A 26,728-nucleotide genomic window follows, 5' to 3' on the forward strand; every position below is an offset into this window, starting at 1 on the left:
ATTTCTCTGAGGGTTCGAATCCCAACTCTGCCACTGACTACTTATTTGGCTTAGTCCTAGTGCCTCTCTCTAGCCCTCAGTTTCCTCATTTGGAAAATAAGGGGACTTAGACTAGAAATCATGGTTCTTAACCTGGGGTCCCTGAACTTAAAAAATATATACATATATGAAATTATATAAAATTTATATGTAAAACTTACATTATCATATATTTAGGTATAAGTTATATAAAATTTGCATGCTATATATGTGTGCGTTTATACACACACACACACACACACACACAATCCTAATTTCCAGTCTGCTCCCCCCGCAAGTGCATGTCAATGATAACTTTATTCAATATTTTTTTCTTTTTTGTAATTTTATGAATTTTATGCAATTAAAGAGCATTACTCTGAGACAGGTTTCATGAGGTCCACCAGGGAGGTCCATGACCCCTAAAAGGCTAAAAATCCTTGAGCTAGAACCTCTAAAGGGTCCCTTTCCATCTCTTAACACCCCATGAATCTGAGAGATGGCAATTTACATTCCCTTCTATGATTGAAAGACTCTGAATGATAAAACTACCAATCAAAGAGCCGGCTGACAATTGCTCCCACCCACCCCATACCTCTGACTTTCAGGCTGACCCCTTGTGGCCAATCAGACATCAGGACCCACGGTTTGTTCCGCCCCCCCGTAGCCGGAGTGACAGCACGGAGGAGGGTTGCGCCTGCCAACTGCTCGATTCCCTAAGTTTGCCTGCCCTTCCCTAGGTGCGAGCTGAGGTGTGTGAGTGTCGGGGACTAACGGGATGGGAGGCCCTAGCCTGGACGACCCCCGCGATCTGGGTCTGAAAATCGGAGCCCTCGTCTCGTAGGAGGCGCGGGAAGGAAGGTGGGGAGCGCTTAAAGATGCAAGGGAAGGAAGTTGGGAGTGGATGAAGGGGTTGGGGGGGGGGTAGGGAACGTTGCCACTTTGTGAGGACAGGGAAACCTCACAGTTGCTAGGGAACGCGTCCTTCCTCCCCCCTTCTTCCTCCTCTTTCTCATCTTGCCCTTCCTTCTCGCCAGCGTGTCTCACTCCGCGGGGCGGGCTCTGTACAGTCTAAGGGGATCCGTGAGCCCCGCCTTCTTTTCCTGGAGTGTTGTGACTGGGGATTGGCTCACGCGGGCTGTCAGTTACACCATGGAGAAGGTTTATTTACCTCTGCCCTCTCCTTTCTCTGATCTTTTTGGTACCGTCCAACCTATGCATGTTCCTTCCTCACACCTCTCCAAAGAGACAGCTAGGCAGACAGGGGAGTATGTGGCAGGACTAGGAGATCCACCTCGCCCTGCTCAGGTCCCATGAAATTCTTTCCTCCCCCCCCTCCCCAAATCACTAAGGGAGTGACCGAGAATCACTCACTCAACCAATCAACATCTTTTAATCACCTACTAAGTGCCAGGTACTGTCCTAAGCGCTGGAGATACAAAATGAAGGAAAAGACCTCAAGGAGCTTAGAATCTATTGGGGGGAGGGGGGCGAGGTAGAGACAACAAACAGATATATGCTAAACAAGCTTTATACGGGATAAACAGGAAAATTTGAAAGATGGTCTTAAAAGAGGAGAGGCTATTTGGTATTGGAGGTAGTGGGAGAATCTGGAAGTGGCAATGGGGAGCAAGGAGTGATCTGAGTGCGTGGGCAGCAAATTAGGGAAAGTGTAGCCTGAGTGGCTGTGTCATGTGGGATGGGCCAGGTTTCTGTAATTGTTAGTAAATGGAATGAGTGGGAGAGGTAAAGATTTAGGATGAAGGCAGTTTGTTGCCTAAGGAAAAGGCATTCCAGAGGAATACAATCATATTTAGTATTTTTTTCCCTCTCTTCAAAATACAGAGAAAGTAAGTTTACCTACCCCCTTCTAGACATATCCCTGTCTTCCTTATAATCAATCAACCAGCTACCTCCTATGTATCTGTAACTATCTTAAAGGAGTGCCTTTGCTCACATTTCTGTACTCCAAATATATTATTAGACTTAAATGTAGAAGAAAAATCAGAGATTCAGGTCAACCCTCTTAAGTTTACACATGAGGAAACTGGAAGACCAGAAAATTAAAGTGATTTGCCCAAGGTCCTAGAGGGAGTTAGTATAGCCAGGACCAAAATAAATGTCTCCTCATATTTAGTCCAATGAATTTAAAGAAGAAAAGCAGCAAACAAACAGGTCAAAAAACACCCCTAGATCTGCAATTTCATCACTGTAGGGAACTTCCTGGGAGAAAATTACTAATTCAGATCAACACCTTCTCAGAAATTTATAGAATTAGAGAGGTGCCTGGGGCCCTGAATGTAAGAGGGTTGTTTGGGAGACACTTGAAAGGTTAAGTGGACTGCAAGAATTCACACAGGTAAGGATGTAGCTAGAATGTCTTGAATCCTAGTGTTCCTGAACCTGAGGCCAGCTTTTTATCTACTATACTAGGTGGCATGTCAGTGTAGTGCCTGACAGTAATAGGAGCTTAAGATATGCTTGTTGACTTTATTTGTATCTCAGTGCAGTGTTTATTCTCTTTAATTCAAAGCATTTTCTATTCCCTTAATTCTTAATCTCCATCATAACTTTAGTCATAAGCATGTTCTTTTAGGGGCACCAGCTACTTTTCCCTTCCAAGAGAAATCTCCACTTCTGTTCTCCAAAAGCAGTTAGTATGGCTAGAACTTGTCCTGACTTTTATATCCTTAATGATCTCTGAGTGTATACTCCACACTTGCAGACTGACATGGTGTTGGCCAAGGAGAAAAGGAATTTGATTTGGTAGATGCTTTTCTTGTATTCTCTTCCTGGGTTAGCCAACCTCTGATCTTTCATTAAGGTGATGAGCTAGACAGCCTGCTTTATTTGTGATATGGGGAGAGCCGATAGGAGAAAGCACGTGGGTCCTTAGGATTCCTCTGTAAAGAATTACACTCTCGCACAAGACCTAATCAGGAATAAGAGAACAGGTTTATTGGGGTACAAGAGAAACCGGCCGGGAGGAAGGTTTTGCCAGAACAAAACGCTTCCCCCCAACTGACTTGTGGGGTGCCATTTTATAGGGTTTAGATGGGGGGTGGGTAAGAGTCTCTTATTGGGTGAGGGGCTGGTGGTCTTCCCGCGTTGCGCTGTGGTAGGAAGAATCCCTCGTGAGAGATCTGGTGGTGGGTGTCAACTTTGTCCTGATGGGTCTAAGCAGTCTGCTGATGGGCGGTTCCAGGTGGTCTTCTCCTGGATTACCTCATCCAGATGCTTAGGAGGACTGGAATGTGGGGTGATGGTCCTGGAGCATGCTCAGTTCAACCTGTGCCGCTTATCTCCATTAGGTGGGTGTGTGTGTCCTTGATTGTGTTCAAGGAGAGGCCTACTTGATTTCAAGGGAAAACCCCTGAGGTTTCAAGGAAAAGGTTCCTTGAACCCCCCAGAGAATTGTTGGGGTGACCGGGGCCCATAATCCTCCCATGACATTTGGTTGCTGGATTATTGGGGATCAAGCAGTCAGAGGCTACACATTGTAAGGTTCTATACTATGTGCTTTTCTCACATGAAAAGAAAAATGCTTGAACTTTCTTTATGGAATCAATGTTTTTACTTTTTTTGGTACAAAACTAAGCCTCACTTAAATGCATGTTATCCCCATAAAATGAAGTTTCTTTAAAAGGAAATTTTATACATATATATGTGTGTGTGTGTGTGTATGTGTATGTATATGCACACACATATATGTATATATATGGATACTCATATATATAATATATAAAGACATTTGCATGCATGTATTAATGTTCATGTTGCATGCCTATATGTTCATGTGTGTTTCTGCATATGTACATATGCATATATACACATGCATATATAGATATCCATTAAAGTTATCAAAGACTACATTTTCAGTTTTTATGTTCATTGTTGATGGAAAGATTTGTTTATTGCATCATTGCCAGTGAAATTTAGTAGTTTTAAGTGCTTTATACTTGGTTTAAAAAAATTCATATCCTAAATACAGGATAGGGGAAACCTAACTACACATCTGTTCATCTCAGAATGATCTGGGGTCCTCAGTATACTGTAAGTTAACAGTGATTGGAATTCAAAAAATTATAATCTTGAGCTTCGTTCATTTTTCAATTAACAGACATTTATTAAGCACCTATTATGTTCCAGGTTCCATGGATAAAAAAATAAAGTGAAATATATACACATAAAGTAGGTAATGACAAGATGATTTTAAGGTAAGGAGAGGCAGTAGCAGCTTAGGGAGGTCTGGGAAACACTTCATGTAGAAGATGGTTCTTGATATGAACCTCTGAGTATAAAGCCTAAAATGCTAGCTGTGATGTTTAAAATCTAATGTGTGGTCACCTTACCTGACCCCAGTGTGAAGGACAAATGAGCTAAGATTTACTGATCAATTCAGCAAGAGTTTGGGCTTTTAAATATTTATTAAAGTGTATTAGAAGTTAGTGAAGAGGGAGAATGGAAAACCCTAGTTTAGATCTATTCGGTATAGCCAGAGAGAAAAACCTTCCTTGCCTAGCAGCCCATGTGAAGTCCCCTACCATACCAAAGTCCTGGATGAAAAGACCCCACTCCTTCGCTGCTTCTCCCAGAAGCCCCATCTGAAACAGGAAGCAGGGCTGCCCTCACAGCTCCAAGCTAATTGGCTGGTAACACTGATTGACATGACCCACGGGTGGCAGACACAACTTCCAGACACCAATCCGACCTTCAAAACCCTGCTTTCTCCTCAGGGCAGAGCTTCCCTGCAATGTATTTCTCAGCAGGTTCTCACAATTCTCACATAAGTACATGAGGGTGAAGAGGAAATGTGTTCAAGGCTTGGGAAGGGTGTTGGTTGCCTCTGCTTGGGGGAGTATCCAGTAATCTTAGGGTGTTTCTTGATTTGTCTCTGGATTTCTGGAATGGACTCTATGGAGTTTTCTATCATTTATTGGCCAATGAATATCTCTCAGGAGCCTGATTTGTGCAAGACATTCTGTGTAGTACAAAAATGAATGTCATACAAGCTCTGGGCTTCAGTTTTCTTGTCTATAAAATCAAAGGTTGGGATTTAATCATCTTTGAGGCCCCTCCAAGCTTTACAATTCTGTGATTCTAAAACCCAGTCTATTCCCTTGAGGAGTATTTGGTTTCAGTTACAGTTATTTATGTCCTTTTCCTTTAGGTTTAAACTCAAATGCTATTTCCCTAAGTTTTGCTGTATTTCTGTAGTTTCCTTAATATCATAAATTTAGAGCTGTAAGGGACCTTAGAGTCCCCTCCTTTTATAGAAGAGGAAACTGAGGCTCACTGAGATAAAAGAACTTGTCCCATGGTACACAGAAAGTAGTAGAGAGTTAGAATTCAAACCTACAACCTCTGATTTGAAATTTTAACACAGCATTGTAACACATTGTTAGAGTTACCAAGGAACCCAGTTTCCAAGTAGCATCTACTTTGAGCTATGGTCATTGTCTTTCTTTGTTCTTTTTTTTCTTTTATTTTGTGGGGCAATGGAGGTTAAGTGACTTGCCCAGGGTTACACAGCTAGCAAGTGTCAAGGGTCTGAGGGCTGGTGCTTTATCCACTGTGCCACCTTGCTGCCCCCAAATACATCTTTTTTTTGTTTGTTTTGTTTTGTTTTGGGGTTGTTTTGTTTATTTGTTTTACAGGGCAATGAGGGTTAAGTGACTTGCCCAGGGTCACACAAGTAGTAAGTGTCAAGTGTCTGAGGCAGGATTTGAATTCAGGTCCTCCTGAATCCAGGGCCAATGCTTTATCCAACGTGCCACCTAGCTGTCCCCTGTGTACTCTTTTATTAACATATATCTTGTTTATAGGGGGCCAGTAGGTAGCACAGTGGATAAAGCACCTGCCCTGGATTCAGGAGTACCTGAGTTAAATCCGGCCTTAGACACTTGACGCTTACTAGATGTGTGACCCTGGGCAAGTCACTTAACCCCCATTGCCCCATAAAAAACAACAACAACAACAAAACAAAAACAAAAAACAAACAAAAAAACATATATCTTGTTTATGGGGACTTGATAGCCACTTGAGCCATGACCCTGGCTGGTACTGTGAACAATCCTCCCTCTATCTCCCCCCCGCCCCAGGCACATACATAGAGGGAGGGAAAACCTAAGGGCAAAATGCCATACATCTCTTTCAGCCCCTCTTGCTTCAATCCTGCACCCACTTTTCACAAATCCAGTAATGCACTACTCTTTCCAGGACCTTTCTGCTGATCCTTGCCCACCTACTCTATCATTACTTAGCTCTCTTCCTATTAAAGCCAGCCTTCACCATCTATTTCTACATACAAATGGTGTTTACTACTTCCTGGCACCAGCAAAAGCCCCATAGAGCTGCAATCAATCATTTCTCTTTTCAGTTGTTCCCACTTTGGTGAGTGAGCTATGGAGTGAACATTTCCTCTGGCACTTCAAACAGTAGAACCTTGCCAATCTCTCCATCTCTGAGCTCCACAATGTCTTCTGGCAATGGGAAGCTGCAAGATGATGACTGAATGTTACCTTGTTTGGGTTCATATTAGCATAGATTTAAAGCTGGAAGGAATTTTAAAGATAATCTAGTCCAACTTCCTTATTATTTTGTATGAGAATATTCTGAGTCCCAGAGATGCAAAATCACTTATAGAAGGTCACACATAGGGGATAGCAGAGGTGGAATTCAAACTCAAGTCCTCTGATTCCAAGTGTGGTGCTGCCTCTGAGACACGGGGACTAAACTAATCTAAGAAAATTCTATACATCACTTCTGGTGATCCTTCATTAGGCTAATTTTATAGTTAGGGTTGATAAAAATTGAATTACATACAACTTATATATATCTTTTCATTGACATTTTAGAACTGAAAAGATTTATTTTAAATTGAGATTTTAAGAAACAGTTGTTTATATTTCAATTCCAAGCAAAAAGAATTTTTAGCCCCTCATCTATGCAAAGCAGAATCCACAGTGCTGTGGTTTAAGACAAAATAAAAATAATCTTTGTCCTCAGAGAGCTTACATTGTGAGGTTCAGAGGGCCTATGATGTGTACATGTATACAAATGAGTATAAGAATACAAGGTTATTTGAAGATGGAGGGAGACTTAGCAATTGTCTGTGTGTGTGTGTGTGTGTGTGTGTGTGTATGTGTTTATCGGAGGCACAGGTTCAGGTTAGCATGGCAGGGAATGCTTCACTGAAAGGGTGGCCCCTGATCTCAGCTGTGAGACATAGCTTGTGCCAGTGCTCTCTTTAGGCAGATAGACTTTAGGAGATAGAGTGTTATGTTCAAGTGTGTAATAAGGCAATCAGTGTTAAGAATTTTGCACTAAAGTGATGAATTCTTGAGTAAAAGTATAGGTATTATTTCATTAAGAAATTGTGCCCTTTGTTATATGGGGTCTCTGGGAGGGTAATGAAGAAGGGATACAGGAAAAATTTACTTGGTGTAAAAAGAAAAGATATCAATAAAATTTTATTTTTAAAAAATGCTGCTACACTTTCTTCCTTTTAGAAGTTTTGACTGTCTCAACACTGGAACCAGTAGACACAGGAACTAAATCCTTTGCTTAGTAGAAGAGCATTAATAGAATTCACTCTCCTTGGGTTGCTCTCCTAGAAACTGGCTGAAATCAAATAGAATATCACCATAATCATCAATTAACATTTATTCAGTCCCTATCAAAGTACTTGACTGGTATCACTATTAGGAATAGCTACTTTAGGTCCAGTAAGGTTGAGATTACTTAGAAATAAACTTTAAATTAATAGATTTTAAGAAGTACATGCCTCTTTTATGTCTTGGTTTGGTTGTCTTCACAGCAGAATGGCAGATTCACAGAACTGTTATTTCAATGCCTTATTGAAACAAAAAGATGATTCTAGTTGATCAAAGGCCAAACTAGAAAAGGACAACAGACAAGATGATCACCAGTATAGTGTGTAATGAAGATAATTGAAATTTATGTGCCAACATCTTTATAGATTAAGTAGAGAAACCTTATGAATCTGACAATTTCCTTCAAACTGTTATAAAATCTGTCTTGATATGTGTCATGTATACCCATCAAATGGGTCTAAAAAACAGGGCAATAGTGTATCCAGCGTTTTCCTGGACTGAGTTTCCTGAGTTCTAATCTGGCCTTAGACACTTCTTTTTTGTGTCCCTGGGCAAATTGCTTAATATTAGTCTGCCTCAGTTTCCTCATATATAAAATTGTGTTAATAATAACACCTACCTTACAAGGTTGTTGTGAGAATAAAATGAGATAATCTTTGTAAAGTGATTTGCAAACCTTTAAAGTGCTGTATAAGTGCTGGTTATAATGATGATGATGATGTTTGTCAATGTCCTTGATGAGGATGTCCAATGCAGAATACAAATTGTGGGGTTCCCTATCAATGGTAAATTCTTTCACTGTTTTTTCCCCCTCAGGGTAATGAGGGTTAAGTGGCTTGCCCAGGGTCACAAAGCTAGTAAGTGTCAAGTGTCTGTGGCCAGATTTGAATTAAGGTCCTCCTGAATCTAGGGCCAGTGCTTTATCCACTACACCACCTAGCTTCCCCCCCCCCCATAAATTCTTTGAAATGCTCCTGTGTAAAGATGAAGTTACAACTGTTAAGCTGTAGAACATGACAAAGCCTCCTCAGTTAAATATACAATCTTTTAACAGAGATCAGCCTAATCTTCCACAATTGAAATGGAAAAAAAAAATCTACTTTTACTTAAGTATGACTCGATCTACATTTATAAAACGGGGAAAATAATAGTATGGTATTTATCCAGGAGGTCATTTGTCTGAGGACCAATGAGATTAAAAGGTATTTTGCAAAGCTTCAAGTGCTTATGAATGTTAGTTATTACTATTAGTTTCTACATCTTTCTCCTGGGGATGGGAGGGGTTCTCTGGTTCTCTCCTGATTTTTTTTTTTTTTGCCTACCAAGTTGTTGTTTTTTTTTTACTACAAGTACAGTGAAGTTTTTGATTGTTGTTAAATGCTTTTTATTCCTCATATTGCTGTGAATCATATCATCACAACCATTTGGTTTTTGCTTTCAATTTCTGATTGAGATAAGCTAGATCTTCTGATAGAAGCCTGTTTTTCCGAGTCCATCCTGCACGTTGTTGTTTTTCTTGACATTAAACATTGGACAATATGTTGTTCATAACTTCTGCTGCATGTATCTGTTAATATTGATGTCATATGAACATTTCTTTTTTATTTTTAACTTAATCAAGAGAAAATATACAACATTTCAAAGTGAAAGAACAAGAAAGAGTATTATGTAAGTTGCTTCTGTCATGGTGAAATTTGATGTTTGTCCTTAGGAGTGTTTATACCATTCTTTTACTGTAGCAGCAACTGCCATATACACTGTTATGTGCAGGTCTAAAATATATTATATATATTTCATATATATTTTTCAAATATATATTTATATATTTTTTTCTTTATGTCAGATATTGTAGGAGAATATGTTCATTCATGATGGGCATAGCAAATGCCAGATTTTTGTTTTAAACATTTTTATTTAAAGTTTTGAGTTCCAAATTTTATCCCTCCTTCTCTCCCTCTGCTCCCCTCTCCCTGAGTTGGTAAAGCAATCAGATATAGGTTATACATGTGCAATGATATAAACCATTTTCATATTAGTCATTTTGTATAATACATGAATAAAAAACGAAAGAATGAGAAATACCATGCTTCAGTCTGTATTCAGCCAATATAAGTTCTTTCTCTGGAGTGGATAATATGCTTCGTCCTTTAGAATTGTCCTGGATCATTGTATTGCTGAGAATAGCTAAGTCATTCACAGTTCTTCATTGAACAATATTGCTTTCACCATGTACAATGTTCTCCTGGTTCTTTTCACTTCACTATATGTGAGGTCATGTGATTCTTTCCAGATTTTTCTGAAATCATCCTGCTTTTTAAAAGTTTTATTTTTTTTATCTGGTAGTTAGATTTATACCTTCAATCTCCAAAAGGGCTTTCCAAAATTCCAAAGTACGTCCATCTCCTTTTCAAAATCATTTGAAACAGATAAGTATTGCTTTTGTTATCCTTTTTGTTATTAGTCATAATTTCTGAAATTTGTGGCAATTTCAGCTTTACTCTCTTCAGATTTCAGCTTTATTTTATCTAAGCCACATTTGAAGATGAAGTTATTTCTTACAATGGTCTTTTATTCATCTGAGGATATTGTAGATAAAAAGCAGTATGGAGTCTTTACCTATAAATGATGAAATCTGTTTCCAATTCTGTTATAATGTCCTACAGGGGCATAAAGAACACATTCAGCTCTGCAATACATTTGAGGCATATTTGTGGTTTGCCCACATTAATTGTCCAACACCATCTGAACCGCAATATTTTCAGCAGGTGGCAGGGTAGATATTGGTATTTCTGATACATTGTGGTATATCTTGCTCTTCTAAGGTATAGACATAAAGGAGGGAGAGCTCTACTCTCCTCTGGATCAAGTTGGTCATTCCCATCTGAGGGAGAGAGGAAGCAGCTTGTATCAGGCAAATCATACTACCACCACTTCCACTACCACTTACCCTAATTCTCTGATGAGAATAGCCTAGGATTCTGAAGCCAAGAAAATCAGTCCTGCTTCCAACTCAATCCCCATCCTTGGAAACAACTGTTCTGGAGACAGGCTAGCAATCTCCACCAAATGCCAGATGACTGCCCTCTTGGCAAGTCAGCTTAGGTAAAGTAGAACAGCTCCCTGACCCACTATACTAAACTCCTCCATTTCTATAAATAGATCTACAGAAACAGAATGTGCCAGGTAAATCAAACCACTACCACCAACTTGACCAACATCTTACCTCCAATTCTAGACCCAGAAACCTTGGGGATAGCAGTGCCTTCCAGCCCACTTGTCTTGCTTCCACATTGGGTCATACAATCATCCCAAAGGGAATAAGTTATGGTAGAGAAGCGACACATCTTTCACCACTACTCCTAATTGTTGACCAACTACTCAAAAGTCTGGGGAGTGGTAACACCACCATCATCCCCTATCATGGGTCTTACATCTAGACCAGCCCCATTATCCATCATCTTGGAAAGCAACCCGTATGATGATGTAATCTGGCAACTACTTTTTCAATTGCTATAGAAGACACTCCCTCCCCCCAGCCACTCCCAAAAAAGTTCTTACCACCAAATTCCTTGGCCTTGTCAAATGGTTCAATATCATAAACAGATATGATTTTATCAGTAGAAATCATATTAAAGATGATATACCCACCTGCTTTTTTCCTATTCTCCTTTCCCCCACAAGGTATCTTTACATGTGACTTATAGACAAAGCCTTCCATATGTATTGTCTCATTAGAATGTGAGCTCCTTGAGAGCAGATATTGTCCGACTTTTCTGTTTTTTTTTTTAATTCCCATTGCTTAGCTTGGTGTTTGCATATGGTAAATGCTTAATAAAAGCTTTTTTCATGAATTTGTTCATGCATTCATTCATTCATAGGGTCAACTTGTAGTACCATGCCATCTCATTGATTTTTTTTTGAGCCTTATGATCATTCACAGTGACTAATGATTTCAAGGCACATACATACTCTATGTCTTCCTGTCTTGCTTTCATCTCCTTTGCCTTTCCACCTCACAGCATGGATCCTGGTTTGGGTTTTAAAGGGGTTAGTATTAATGTTATTATCATCATCATCCTGTTCTCATCTTTTTGATGGAGATCAAGTAGAAATGTCAGAAAGCAAGTCACTATCTTGTTATGTTTCTTTTATATTTTAATAAAAATCTGTAGACTGTCATGCAGGTGGATAAAATTATTGCCTCCTGTAATTGAATACAAGTATTGTGATGTAAGCTCATCTTCTTTAGACTTATTGAAAGTATCTTAGGGATACCTTTGGTAACAGGTAGGATGACAGGGATGACATGAATCTCATCCTGTCCCCACATGGTTTTAATTTCTTCTGCCAGATGTCTAGTACATTTTGAAAACATTTTATCCAGTGTAATTTGGAGATTATAAGATTCAGTATTGTAATGTTTATTAAAATGTTATGCTTAGATTTTTAATGGATCAATGCTAGATCCATGCAGTTGTTGGCTATAGTTTTGTTTATAATGTTGTGCTGTTTCAACTATAACTTTTTTTTAAATACTCAAGATTATTTGGGGATTTGTATCTGTAGAATGGACATTTGTCATCTGTTAGTTTGTTATGGATATTGAGATTCTACTTTATAATTCTATCCCTGTGATCATGGAAGATTAGGTATTCAGTAGATGCTATATCTGTGCAACCTGCCCTGATATATTGCATAATTCCCACAATTTCATTGCATAATCTTTGTCAGTCAATAAGTTTGTGCTCCTCGAAGCCAAGCTTTTTGTAATTTCTAGTGGCATTTGCCTGGTCCTGAATCAATATCATAATCCCTTTTATTATTGTAAACAGATCTGCATGACTGAAGAACTTATTTGATCATTTGATTTGACAAGTGATATCTCTTCTTTTTTGAGGTACTATTCATTGAATTCATGTGGATGTTATATGTGGTATGCCTTTTGCTTCCACTATTGAATCTTAGCTGTTCAGAAATAAACCACTTTCAGTTATATTTGACAGATTCAGTGATGTATACCTATTATCAGCATTTAGTACTGCTTTCTGAAGTGAGGACCATTTGTGCCAAAAGTGTTTCTGTGAAGTTTTAAATCTATTTGTTGTGTGCTCAGAGAATATCAATTCTCTTTTACCTTTTTGATAAGGAGGTGTTATTCTTTCTGTAATGGCTTGGGGGTGATGAGTATCATGTTTTGTTAACATCATGCAGTTTTTGGCTAGACACCTTCTAAATCCATTGTTGTCCATTTTGGTGTGCCATAAAAATATACATTAAGAATAATATCGCATAGGTTTTCATAGTAATGCTCTAAATATTTTCCTCCTATAAATTGTTTCACTTTTGAATGTTGGGTAGTCTCTTAACATATACAGTCTCAACTTTCTCTTTGATAACCCAGTTCTCATTGTGTTGTACCTGGAAAAGAACAAATTGTTTCTAATTGTCACCCTCAATCTATTGATTCAACCTCAAAGTCTTCAGCTTCCTTTGTACAGTGTTTTGATAACATTGGAGAAAGTTTCCACAAGATAGATTAGCTATTTAATGGTTTCAGTGAAACAGTATAACATGGATGTCAAGTGATTATAATGCTTTAGGCAGGGTATGATTCTTTGATCTGAAAGCCATATTTAGTTCTACTGATGAATGAATATAATGGTTTAAAGCTTTAACTATCTCCCTCCCTGAAATTGCCATGTTTTATATCACTTATTCTTGACACAATTGTGTTGATTTCATGTTTGTTGGTTTTTGTTTGTTTGTTTTGCTGGGCAATGAGGGTTAAGTGACTTGCCTGGGTTCACACAGCTAGTAAGTGTCAAGTGTCTGAGGCTGGATTTGAACTCAGGTCCTCCTGAATCTAAGGCCAGTGCTTTATCCAGTGCGCCATCTAGCTGCCCCCAAGGTGTCATGTTTTAAATAAAGAAGGAAGGAAAGTATTAAATACTGTTTCCCAAAGACTGTGGATACAAGTTAGAAAGGTGAGCAGTACCTGCTTTCAAGGAATTAACATTCTAATCAGGGGAGACCACACTTTTTTTTCTTTTTCTTTTTCTTTTTTTTTGTGAGGCAATTGGGGTTAAGTGACTTGCCCATGATCACACAGCTAGTAAGTGTCAAGTGTCTGAGGTCGGATTTGAACTCAGGTCCTCCTGACTCCAGGGCTAGTACTCTATCCACTACACCACCTAGCTGCCCCAAGACTACACTTTTTAAAAACATATAAAACAGTTTTCCATGTGGAAGTCAAATACTCTAGTATTCTCACTACACCTGTATCTCATTTATTTGTTTGTTTTTGCAGTATAGAATGAGCCATGAGTATGTTTATGGAACTGAGTGCAAGACTTTGTGTTAATCAACAAAGTCAGTGTCAGTATCACAGTGGTTTGGGGTAGCTTGTTCAATAATATTTGAATTGATAAAGAGTTGCTTTGTTCACCTTTGGGACTTTGTGGCATACCATTTTTGCTCTTCAACTCATTTATTTTCTTATATTTATAGATTTTAAAATAAGTGTTTTTTGTACCTTGTTATTAGATGGCCTGTATTTCCTCCTGTATCTCTTTATTTTCTTCCATAGAACTATTCCTTTATGTTAAAAACAACAACAGCAATGTAGCCAATTGACATATCAAAGAAGTTTTTCATTAACATATGCTGTGTTCCAGATGAGTGGACCTAAGTTTTGCAAAGCATTTAGGATTAGGTGAAGTGGTATGTAGGTAAATGTTTAACAACTGGTTCCCCAGGGGGAAAAAATAAGCATAGCACACTTTTAGGTTTAATTTGCATTAGTAACATCCCACGATTTGTTCTGATTTCAGAGGTGCAAATGTTCACACTGAAAATTTAACATTTGGTTCTTACAAGTCTTTTTGAGCTGACACCAACATAACCCTAGAGATGTCTTCCAGTACCTTTTGGGGAGGGGGGGGGTTAAACTCAGTCATTATAATTATATAGCATTCAGTTTTGATTGTTATGTGGTGGTTTTTTCTATTTATATTTTGTAATTATTGCTATTTCCTGTCTCTCATTACTTCACTTTGCATCAGTTCATATAAATTTTTCCATGCTCACTATATTCATCTATTTGCCATTTCTCACAGAATGGTAATAGTACTTTAAATTCATATACCCCAATTTGCATAGATATTTCTCAATTTATGGACATCAACAATGTTTGCATTTTTCTACCATAAAAGAAAGTGCTCCTATAAATAGTTTGGTGTACATTAAGTCTTTCATTTAGTCATTGATCTTTTGAGGTATGTGCCTAGGAGTGGAATCTCTGGGTCATAGGGTATAAACAATTCAGCCAATATGCATAATTTCCAAATTGCATTCCAGAATGGTTCTTCCAATTCACAACTCTACTAAAAACACATTAGTATGTTTTTCCTCAACACCTCTAACTTTGACTATTCCCATCTCATTTCATCTTGGCTGATTTGTAAAGTGTGAGATGAACCTTCTGAGTTTTCAGTTGCATTTCTCTAATTATTAGTGATTTAGAGCATTCTTTTATATGGCTGTTAATAGTTGGCAATTTTTCTTTTGAGAACTGTTTGTTTATGTTGCTTGTCTATTGGGAAATGGCTTTCATTATCCTATATTTTTGTTAGTTATATATCTTGCTTCCTAACACTTATCAGAGAAGTTTGCCACAAAGATTCCCCCAACCTCCTTTTGCTTCTTTCTTTGTCCTATAGCATTAATTTTGTTTGTCCAAAAGCTTTTCAATTTCATGTAACGAAAATCTATTTCAACTTTTATAATTGCCTCATTTGGTTAAGAATTGATCTTCTACCCATAGTTATGAAAGATACATGAAGTTATTTTCTCCTAACTTTTTATAATGCTATTATCTTTAATCCTCAGATCACACACCACTTTTTTCATTTATTGTGGAATATAGTGTAATGTTTGGGCCTGGGCCTAATTAATTTTTACTCTTGAAATTTCAGATCTTTCAGTCCTCCAAATGACTTTTGTTATTATTTTGTCTAGACCTGTAAAATATTCCTTTGGTAGTTTGATTGGCATAGTTTTATATCTATAAATTAACTTTGGCGGTTATTGGGATTTTTATTATATTTTCACAGCTCAGCCATGAACATTGATTTTTCTTCCTTTTCAATCTTTTAAAATCATACTGTAGTTGCTTAAGGAGAATCGAGAAACTGAATATATTCAGATATTGAATGTACTTTAGATTAACTCAAATATTTTATGCATTTCATAGTTATTTTGAAGGGAACTTCCTTTTCCATATTGCCTTCTGGATTTCTTCTTCTTATAGAGAAATGCTGTTGAATTTTGTGTTTTTGTATTCTGTAATTGCTCAAGTTATCAATTGTTTCAATTAGTTCTTTATTCAGTTCCTATTATTTTCTAAAGAAGCTATATCATCAGCAAATAGGGATATTTCTAGATTTTAAATGATGTTAGCTATGTATACTTTACAGGAAGTCCTGAAACATGCAATTGACCAATATTTAAAAGTGTTGTTGATGTTCTCATCTTTTGGTGATAGGTACATGATAACTTCTCTAAAGAAAGATGGAATCAGGCTTATGTTGGAAAAGGAAGCTGTTAAAATTCTTTGTTAGTGATTCATGTACCACTATGAAGCATTTGAGTCAATAATTATGGATCTCATCCAGCCCCACCATTTTCCAGGTTGCAGAGCAGCTAGAGATTCAATAAAGATCCCTTGATGTTACTGTTCCCTTCATTCATTATATTAATGGTGGAAAACTTCCTGTTTCTCGCTTGATAAAACTTTTATTTTCATTGTGTTGAGCTTTTATTGTCTGTGAAGATGACAGTACATTTTCCACATCTTCTTCCTTCAGGACTTCTCTCTTACCTCTGATTGCTTTGCCTCTAAAGGCTCCATAACAAAATTTTTGATTGATGTTGAATTGTTTATTATGTTCACTGTAATGCGTTCATTCCCTCATAATAGGATTACTTTTCCTTCAGACGTTAGTAGCTTTACTTTTGTATCAGTTATTTTGAATAATCTTGACCTAGGGATGAAATTCCTTTTTTTAAATGATTGCCCTTAATTGATTGCAATTTAGTATTGTGTGGGTTGGAGCTGAGAGTAGTGATTATAATTTATATGTAAGTATTATATGGAGTTTTTATGTAGCATCTACTAGGCATCATGCTAAGTAATTTTACAAATATTAGCTCATTTGTTCCAAATTAAGTCTTTGCCTTTAGGTAGGGAGATGTTTCCACATTTGTTATGACAATATTGAAGAATATAAGTATTCATGTCTTTGTTGTGTTTTACACAGTTAGGGTTTGCCCGTGTTAGCAGTTAGTGCCATCTACACTAAAGGCTTTTCAGCTGGTGGGCTATTAGTATTTCTGGTTTGTTCCAATGTAGCTTGTCTTTCTGTGGCACCAGCATTTGAAGGAGGGCCTCTCTCTGGGCTGATCATTATATTTTTAAAGAGAGCCAGGCAGTAACCCCACACCACCCCATCTGTTTCTTAGATTCATAGCAAAACTTTCATCCCATCATATAGGTTTCCTATCCAGTTAGTGGTATAGCCAGAACCCAGTTGGTCAGTGTTTTATGATCCCTTCTGTGCATTCATAGCTACCGCAGTGGTTTCAGGGCCTAGAACCTCCACTGTACATTACCCTATCTTATACTCCTCTACTTTTCTATTGCTCATTCCCTATGACATGGACTATGGATGGCACATTGCAGGGATTATTGCTGCTATTGCTGTGGCTGCTGCAATTGCTGTTGATCTATCATTACATTTTGGACTAGAAAAAGATTTTAATATGAGGCTGGATTGAATCAAATTTGGAACTGTGAAAAGGGATTTCATTGATCCCCCAAAGCTTAAAAGTAACAGAAACTCATCTTGTAAAGTATATTCTTTTCATGATGAACTATGGCTATAAATTTGTGATCACTGATACCATCATCATACTTGCTAGCATTTTTATAGCACTTTACATTTTGCAAAGTATTTTGCAACTATTGTCTCATTTGAGCCTCACAACAATCCTATGAAGTAGGTGTTATGATTATCACATTTTGAAAATTAGGAACTTGAGGCAAAGAAGGTAAGTGACTTATTTAGGGTCTCTCAGCCGATAAGTGTTATAGGCAGGATTCTAAGCCAGGCGTTTCTATCCAGTGCTTTATTGACTATGCCTCTCAAAGAACAAGACAAGGTTTGTCATGTCATTAATCCGGTTTTAGCTTATAGCTGGTGATGGCTTACATGCAAGAAGTACCCTAAAAGTCATCAAGGACAATGTATGATTAGAAGAGTAGGTGAGCTGGTAATATTGTTGTTGTTCAGTTGTGTCTGACTCTCCATGACCCCATTTGGGGTCTTCTTGGCAAAGATACTGGAATGGTTTTGTCATTTCCTTCTCCAGTTCATTTTACAGCTGAGGAAACTGACAGAGTTAAGTGACTTGCCCAGGATCACACATCTAATAAATGGCTGAGGGCATATTTGAACTCAGGCTCTCCTGACTTTTCAGGCCCTGCACTCTGTCCACTGCGTCACCTAGATGCCCACAGGTAATATAGTGAGCCTGAAATAGAGGAGATAGACATCTCTGGTGCTTTGAGATCTATGCAATATTTATAGAACCAAAGAGGAAGGGCCTCTATTCTGCATGGGAGTGCTTTGGAGAATAAAGTGACTTGGGAATAAGAACTGCATAGGCTGTGTTTCTCAGTCTGTGGCAATACACATGTTGATAAGACCACAGAACTTTCAAAGCATCCTATTTTAAGTTCTGTAGTTGAAATATAATTTTATTCAAGTTTGTTTTAGTGTCTTCATTCTTCTCTTTTAGCTTTTTAATTTAACAGTTATTGAAATCTGAACCTGTGACCACAGGACTGGACACAAATTCTCAAGATTTCAATGTCTTTTTCCATTTCTTGAATAGTCTAGAAAAGGGAAAAGAAAAAGAATTGAAATTTAAGAGTGACCACCAGATGATAGAAATTCTCTATCTCATTCTTTCCTGGCATGTTACCAACCCCTGCTTATTAGAATTGTTTGAGGTTTGTCTCCAAAGAGAAAATCTGGCAGGTGTTGAGGGTTGTGTGATATTCATTTGTTTGAGGTTTTGTAGAGTTAACTCTTGTGTTATGACTGCTGCCCCCTTTGAGCCCTCTGAGATGTAATCAAAGAGCAAGCCAGAATAAATATGGAAAGTACTCTGAATCTGGAAATTGTGGAGGCAAAAACCAGAACTGACTTTGGCAGCTGCCATATTTAGGTAACACATTTCCCATGGGGGAAAAATACATTCACACATCCAGGAGTCTGATTATTAATTCCAAATTCTTCCACGAGGGAGAGTGATAGTCATATAAACTTTATGTTAGTTTAATCTTCATTTGTTAAATGTAGTGGGTTGTTACATAACTTTCTAAAGGAATCTTTTCAGCCACTACTAGAAAAAACATGGGCTATTCCTGGAAATAGTTTCTGAATGTGGTGATGGGCTAATTTGGTCACAGATGATTGTGAGATAAATTTTTGAGCACTGGCCAAGACTGTCCTTTATTTTGAACTTAATTCTGCAACCAATCACCTGTATCATGCTAGTTTAATTCAGATATATTTGAAGAGATACTTAGGTTCATATGATCTAGTTTTCAAGGAATGTGTACATTGTCATTTAGAGAGTACAGTGAATTTCTAAGAAAACTTTAAGAATAAGCAATATAATAATAATAATTTTTGAACACTAACTAATGTTAATAGAGTATTATGTTAGGATGCTAAGTTCTAATTCTAACATTCCATTCTACCAGGCCTCTTCTTAATCTAAATGAAGACTTGATTAATTTTGAATTATCCTAAAATCAACTGTATTATTTTAAAATGTTTTATTTTTTAGGGGAAGAATGTTATTTAAATGTTTTTCAACGAAAACAAACAAACAAAAGACTGAACCTTTTCCTTAATTCTCAAAATGAAAGCAATGTTTATTGCTTATAAATTTAGGAAACACCTGATTTTAAGAATTTATAAATGAGGATGTAGTATTGTTATCTAAAGATAAACCCAGTTCATTTATATATTGGGTCTAATTATAAGCTAATGTAACTGATTCTATGAGCAACACGGAGAAATTAGTTTAATTTGTATTAGGCTATGTATTATGTAAGTGTTCCTAGTTCATTAAATGATGACTATTGTACCATTATTTTATGTAATGGAGGGGGGCAGCTAAGTGGTGCAGTGGATAAAGCACCAGCCCTGGATTCAGGAGGACCTGAGTTCAAATCCAGTCTCAGACACTTGATACTTACTAGCTGTGTGACCCTGGGCAAGTCACTTAACCCTCATTGCCCTGCAAAAACAAACAAACAACAACAACAAAAACCAGAAAGATGTTTTACCCAAGTAAATCTTCAAAACAAAAGCTTATACCCACATTCTATGTAATGGATAAGCAGGAAATTGAAGAATATTAATTTCTTACTATTTTTAAGTTAAACCAAAAGTTCACTTCAAATCTTCCCTAGTACCAAGTTCTGAGTTATAGTTAGGAATCATGGAATCTCAGAATTGAAAAGGACCTCTGAAGCCATCTAAACCATTCCATAGGTGAACAATCATTTCTCATCCAGCACATTCCACAAGTGGTCATCCCACCCTTGCTTGGAGTCCTTTAATGAGGAAGAGCATACAACCTTCTGAGTAGCCCATTCCCCATAGTGAGAGCACTCAGTGATAGGAAGTCCCTGTTTACATCGAGCCCTTATATACATTTGTCTTTTCAAGCTTCCACCTACTGCTTTTATTTTTGCCCTCTGAGTCCTTGCAAAATGAATCTCTTCCCTCTTCTCAATGACAGCCATTTAAATGCTTGAGAAACAACCAAGATTCTTTTACTTTTGTTAACCTGCCACTGAACTTGCCAGGAATGACAACATAACTTCCTCAATAACGGCCCTTGCTTTTAGGAAACGTCTCACCCTTTGGCAGTTCTCCCAAATTCAGACTTGGCAGCTTAGAGAACACGATGTAAGTAAGGTGTGTTTATTTGATTTAACATTTGGCAAAAGGTGCTTTGTTTTGTGTATGTGTGTCTACTTAGCTTTTCTTGTGTTGTTTTGGTTGCTTCGGGCAACGAATTTAAGTTTGGAGTAGTTCTTACTTTCGATAGACAATGCTATATTTTGTAAATATTTTGTGGTTTCTTTCTCTTCTTTGGTTTTGATACAATCTAAATGAATGTGTAAATGAATGATGGTCACTAAAATGGAAACCTAGAGCTACCTCATTTGGTCAACAGGTTTCTATAGCCAGTAATAGTTAGTAAATTATTAGGTAGTGTTAAGGCTTTCATTCCAATCATTACAGTAGTTTGTTATCTGAAAATTTTGGTGTTATCTTCAAATCTTCTCTCATATTTGCCCCATATATTGAATTCATTGCAAAATCTTGTTTCTGGTTTCACAACATCTCTTGTCTATGTACCCTTCTCCCCACTAACATCCATCAACTTGGTTCAGGCCCTTATCACCTATGCTTATACAACTGTAACAGCCGGCTGGTTGGTCTCCCTGCCATAAGTCTCACCCCACTCCAATTCATTCTCCACACAGCTGCCAAATTGACCACATCACTACCGTGCCACCCACAAACATATCCACACCTTTTTTCCCATAAAAGTATTTTATTATTTTCCAGTTACATGTAGAGAGAGTTTTCAACATTTGTTTTTATAAGATTTCTAGTTTCAAATTTTTCTCCCTCCCTGTCCTCCCTCCCCAAGACAGCAAGCAGTCTGATATAGGTTATATATGTGCATTCACATTAAACATATTTCTGCATTAGTCATGCTGTGAAAGAAGAATCAGAGCAAAAGGGAAAAACCTCAAAAAAGGAAAAACAAAAAACATAAGTAGTATGGTTCAATCTGCATCTAGATTCCATAGTTCTTTTTTTTCTGAATTTGGAGAGCATTTTCCATCATGAGTCCTTTGGAACTATCTTGGAGCATTGTATTGCTGAGAAGAGTCAAGTCTATCACAGTTGATCAACACACAATGTTGTTGGTACTGTGTACAATGTTCTCCTGGTTCTGTTCATCTCACTCAGCATCAGTTAATGTAAGTCCTTCCAGGTTTCTCTGAAATCCACCTGTTCATTGTTTCTTATATCACAATAGTATTCCATTACATTCATATACCACAATTCGTTCAGCCGTTCCCCAAATGATGGGCATCCCTTCAGTTTCCAATTCCTTGCCACCACAAAAAGAGCAGCTATAAATATTTTTGTACTTGTGGGTCCTTTTCCCTGTTTTCACATATCCACTCTTAATAAATTCTGGTGGCATCTTATTATCTCTATAATCACATATAAAACCCTCAGTTTTGCTTTTAAAGTCCTTCATTACCCTTTCCTCTCAGCCCCCTTCCCCCTACTTTCCAGTAGTATTCTCACACAACCCCTAGTCATCTGACTCAGTCCATTCCACTGGCCTTTTTCCATACTTGAAATGCTCATCTCTGCCTCCTGACTTTCCTCCCTTCCCTAAAGATTTAGCTCAAATCTCACTTCTGAAAGAGGCCTTTCTGGGTTACCACCAACTGTGTGTACCTTCCCTCTGGGATTCACTCTCATTTACACTGTATATATCTTGTGTAGAAAGGGAGCTTGAGAGCACCAACTCTATTTCATTTAGCACAGTGCCTGGCACATAGTTCCTGCTTAATAAAGGTTTCTTGATTGATTAATTACTTTGACTTTCTTGAGTTATCAGGAATGAGTAGATTAGAAATACACAAGTCTCTTGGACAGCATTGTGTTAATTAGAACTATTAATTGGTATTTCCATTCATTATTAATACAGGCATAATGATTGTCTTGAGGATCTTTAAGATCCGTAAGTGCCTTCTGAGTCATCAAAGAAAGATTTAATTATAATCCATATAGTTTTCTTATTTAGGCTATTTCCTTATTTGGATTCTAATTATTTGAAAACTGATGAAAAATATATGGAACATCTCCCTCCCTCATCATTCTGTATAAGGAACAATGACAAAAACAACAACAATGAAGTTTATTGAATTACTTTCTTGAAGAAAATTTTATTTTTCCCTTTCATATTCATTTCTTAAAAAAATAAGTAAAAGTTCAACAAAGCCAACTGACAAAGCAAAAGAGTCTGACAGATTAGGTAACAGTACCTCACCACCCCCAACGATTCCCCATTTCTCTGGGGAAAAGAGGGAAGTGTTTTATTCCATTTACTCTCCAGGGCCAATATCAGTCATTGCAAAGAATCTGAATTTAGTTTCTGTTTAGTGTTGTTTTAATTGGTATCATTATAAAAATGTGCATATATTGTGCTCATTCTGTGGTGTGTGTCTGTGTGTGTGTTTGGCATGGCTTTTCTAACATGTATATAGCATGGTTGCATATTTGGGTCCTCCTTGGGGTACAAGAATTTGACTGTCTTTTCCATCATTGGTATGTAGTGAGACTGCTAGATCAACTGATGGACTGTCAAATATTTTTTCTCAACACTGACAATGAATTACAGTAAATTTGGTTCTCTAACTTACTCTACTACCTAAAAACATGGATGAATGTGAAATGACTTTGAGAAGGGGGAAAAGGGGGAAATGGTAAAAGGTTTAGTAATTGTTTTGAGGCAGCTAGTGACCCAGTGGCTAGAACACTGGGCCTAGAGTCAGGAACACCAGAGTAAAAATTCAGCTTGAGATAGGACAAGTCACATGACATCTGTTTACCTCAGTTTCTAAAATTGTGAAATGGGGATGATAAGAGCACCTACCTAGCAGGGTAGAATAAGGAGAATAAGATAAGCTAATACTTGTAAAGCTCTTAGCACAGTGCCTGGCACGTAGTAGATGTTATATAAATACTTATTCCCTCTCCCTTGCTCCCCTCTCCCTCCTGTCCCCCAATGTCACCTGCAATTTTTTTGTTGCGGGGCAATGAGGGTTAAACAACTTGCCCAGGGTCACACAGGTAGTGTCAAGTGTCTGAGGCTGGATTTGAACTCAGTTCCTTCTGAATCTAGGGCTGGTGCTTTATCTACTGCGCCACCTAGCTGCCCCCACCCCATGCATTTTAAAGGAAATAATTTACTTTGTAGTTGAGGAAGTTTGGCAAAGTAGAATGCTCACTGAACATGGTGTGAGGACCTGAATTCATCTTTCATTTCATACTCACAATTAATTCACATAACCGAGCTCAATCTCAGTTTGCTCATCTATAAAATGGTTATAATACTAACTCCTGCCTCACAGCCTTGTAGTAAGAATAAAATGAGGTAATATATGTAAAATTCTATGTAAATCTTAAAGCCCTATATAAATGTTAGCTATTATTTCATATGTGAACATTAATTTTTACTTAACCATTTTGAAGGAAGTAGATTCTTTAAAAAGAATTATGTCTATGCAATTTTGGTGATTTTAATGAATATTTATAAGATCTCACTAATATGTTTTCCATTTTCCCTAGAAGATTAAAATATTTTCTTGCTAGGTATTAGAACATAATAAAAGATAATATTTTAGAGATTACATGTTCACTATCTCAATTTTATGTTGTGTATATCTTGTTTGTATATAGTCATTTACATGCTGTCTCCCCCATGAGACTATAGGCTCTGTGAGAACAGACTTTTTTGCCTTTCTTTGTATCTGCAGTGCTTAACACAGTGCCTGACACTGTGCTATTTGACAGACTGAATAACTAAGAGAGGAATTTCCCCCCCAAAGTAGTAATTATAATTATATATTTAATAAATAATTAATAGATGTGTTTTTCCCTAAAAGTAGTAGTTATAATGTTATATTTTAATAATATTTTTACTAGTAGATGTTATAAAAATATGGTGATTATGCTAAGATATAAGACCATGATTCTGATAGAACTATTTCTATTACATTCTCACAGATAGGGAAATAACTGAAGTTCTATATTTAGTTTCCACTAATGTCTATGCATATGACATTACAGTAAATAATAATAACCAGCATTTTAATAACACTTAAAAATTGGCAAATACAGTTTACTTATATTCTCTTATTTTTTCCTTGTAAGAACCTTAGGAGTCAGGTCCTATTATCATCCTCAGTTTGTAGATGAAGAAACTGAGACAGACAGAGGTTAAATTACTTTCCCTCAGAGTGAGTGTCTGAGGCCAGATTTGAATGCAGGTCTTTCTGACTCCAGCTCCAACACTATTCACTCTGCTTGTATATTGTAAATCAGATGTTATGCTAAAAATCTGCTTATTTCCTATGCTCTGAAGCATCAATATTTCAGTTATTTGGTCCTGAGTCAGTAACAGAGATGCAATGACACATCATGCCTCTTCTCTAGAAGTTTTAAAGTCCTGATGGCTGGCCTACTTTAATTATATATATATATATATATATATATATATATATATATATATATATATATACACACATATATACATATATATGTCTCTGTGTGTGTGTGTATGTATATATATATATATATATATATATATATATATATATATATATATATATATATATATATATATATATATATATATATATATATATATGAGGCAATTGGGGTTAAGTGACTTGCCCAGGGTCACACAGCCAGTAAGTGTCAAGGTTCTGAGGCTGGATTTGAACCTAGGTCCTCCTGAATCCAGGGCCAGTGCTCCATCCACTGTGCCACCTAGCTGCCCCGCTGGCCTACTTTAAAAAACAAAAACATCAGAAATGGCTAGGTGGCCTTTAAAACAAAACAAAGCAAAAAACAAACCCTAAAACCAAAAAACAAACTTTACTTGCTGCAACCATTCCCTTAAGCTTAGCACAGTGTCTGGTGTATAGTAAATGCTTAATAAATATTTCATTCATTATTCAAATTAGGGTACTATATCTTTCCTCCTATTCATGGTCACTGTGAATAGAAGACTCCTAGGGGAAAAAAAAAACATACAAAAAACCCTGCCTATACTTATGGCTTCCATTTCCGCTTCTGTTGCTCATTTCTTGTAATGTGGCTTCTGACTTCATCTCACAACTAAAATGGCTACCAATGATTTCTTTTTTTTTTTTTTTAATTTTTTTTTAGTGAGGCAATTGGGGTTAAGTGACTTGCCCAGGGTCACACAGCTAGTAAGTGTCAAGTGTCTGAGGCCGGATTTGAACTCAGGTACTCCTGACTCCAGGGCCGGGGCTCTATCCACTGTGCCACCTAGCTGCCCCTACCAATGATTTCTTAATTTTCAAATCTAATGATTTTTTTAAAAAATAGATCTTGACTTCTTTGAAAAGTGTGAGATTATTGACAGTTCTCTCAGAAATTTTGTGCTTCTGGGTTTTTGTGACAACTCTCTCTCTCTCTCTCTCTTCCACCCCTGTCTCCATCCTCCTCCTCCTAGCTCACCACTCTTTGTCAGTCTCCTTTACTTGATCATCCATATCACAGTCCTCTTATTGTGGGTATACCCTAAGGCTCTTCTGTCCTGAGTCCTCTTCTTTTCTTTCTCTATATACTCTCAGGGTGACCCCTTTAACTCCCATGGGTTTAATTATCATCTCTAGACTATTGGCTTTAAGATCTGTATATCCAGGTCTTGTTTCTCCTGCACTCCAATCTTCTCATCACATATTGCCTGTAGGACATTTCAAACTGTTATGTCTCATATACATCTTAAACTTAACATGTCCAAAAAAATCCCCATTACCCCTTTCCTTCTAACTGTTAGGGTCCAATCATTTCCAAATTCATCTCATCATGCTGTCATTTAGCCCATATTCTAGAATAGAATAAGTGACGTTATCAATTCCTTTGCTAAAATCTAGCAAAATAATTTCTATTTATAAGGAAATAAGTTTTATTTGTCACAATTTGTACTGGATGATACATGATGGCTCTGGGATCATCATTTCCTTCCTTGATGTTCACTAAACATTGCTTTAATACTGTATTATAGAATGTTGGGAGGAGTCAGACTCAGACTCAGTCACCAGTAGTTCTTTGTTTCTTGAATATTAGGACAAAATCAGCCTTCTCTGATTTTGTTGTGCC

General features: G+C 37.2%; 1 protein-coding gene across 3 annotated transcripts in view; it reads left to right on the plus strand.

Annotated features, from left to right (window-relative positions):
- Positions 1 to 646: 646 nt before the first annotated feature.
- The window catches only part of TRIQK (triple QxxK/R motif containing), a 125,351-nt gene continuing 99,269 nt past the window's right edge, over positions 647 to 26,728 (plus strand). Inside the window, exon 1 of one of the 3 annotated variants that reach the window (XM_043976655.1) lies at positions 647 to 770. The gene's annotated coding sequence lies outside the window, so the exon portion shown is untranslated. Of the gene's footprint in view, positions 880 to 26,728 lie in introns of all 3 variants that reach the window. The other 2 variants (XM_043976657.1, XM_043976656.1) reach the window with 2 other exon arrangements.

This window comes from Dromiciops gliroides, chromosome 1 (genome assembly GCF_019393635.1).
Source record: "Dromiciops gliroides isolate mDroGli1 chromosome 1, mDroGli1.pri, whole genome shotgun sequence".
Classification (NCBI taxonomy): domain Eukaryota; kingdom Metazoa; phylum Chordata; class Mammalia; order Microbiotheria; family Microbiotheriidae; genus Dromiciops; species Dromiciops gliroides.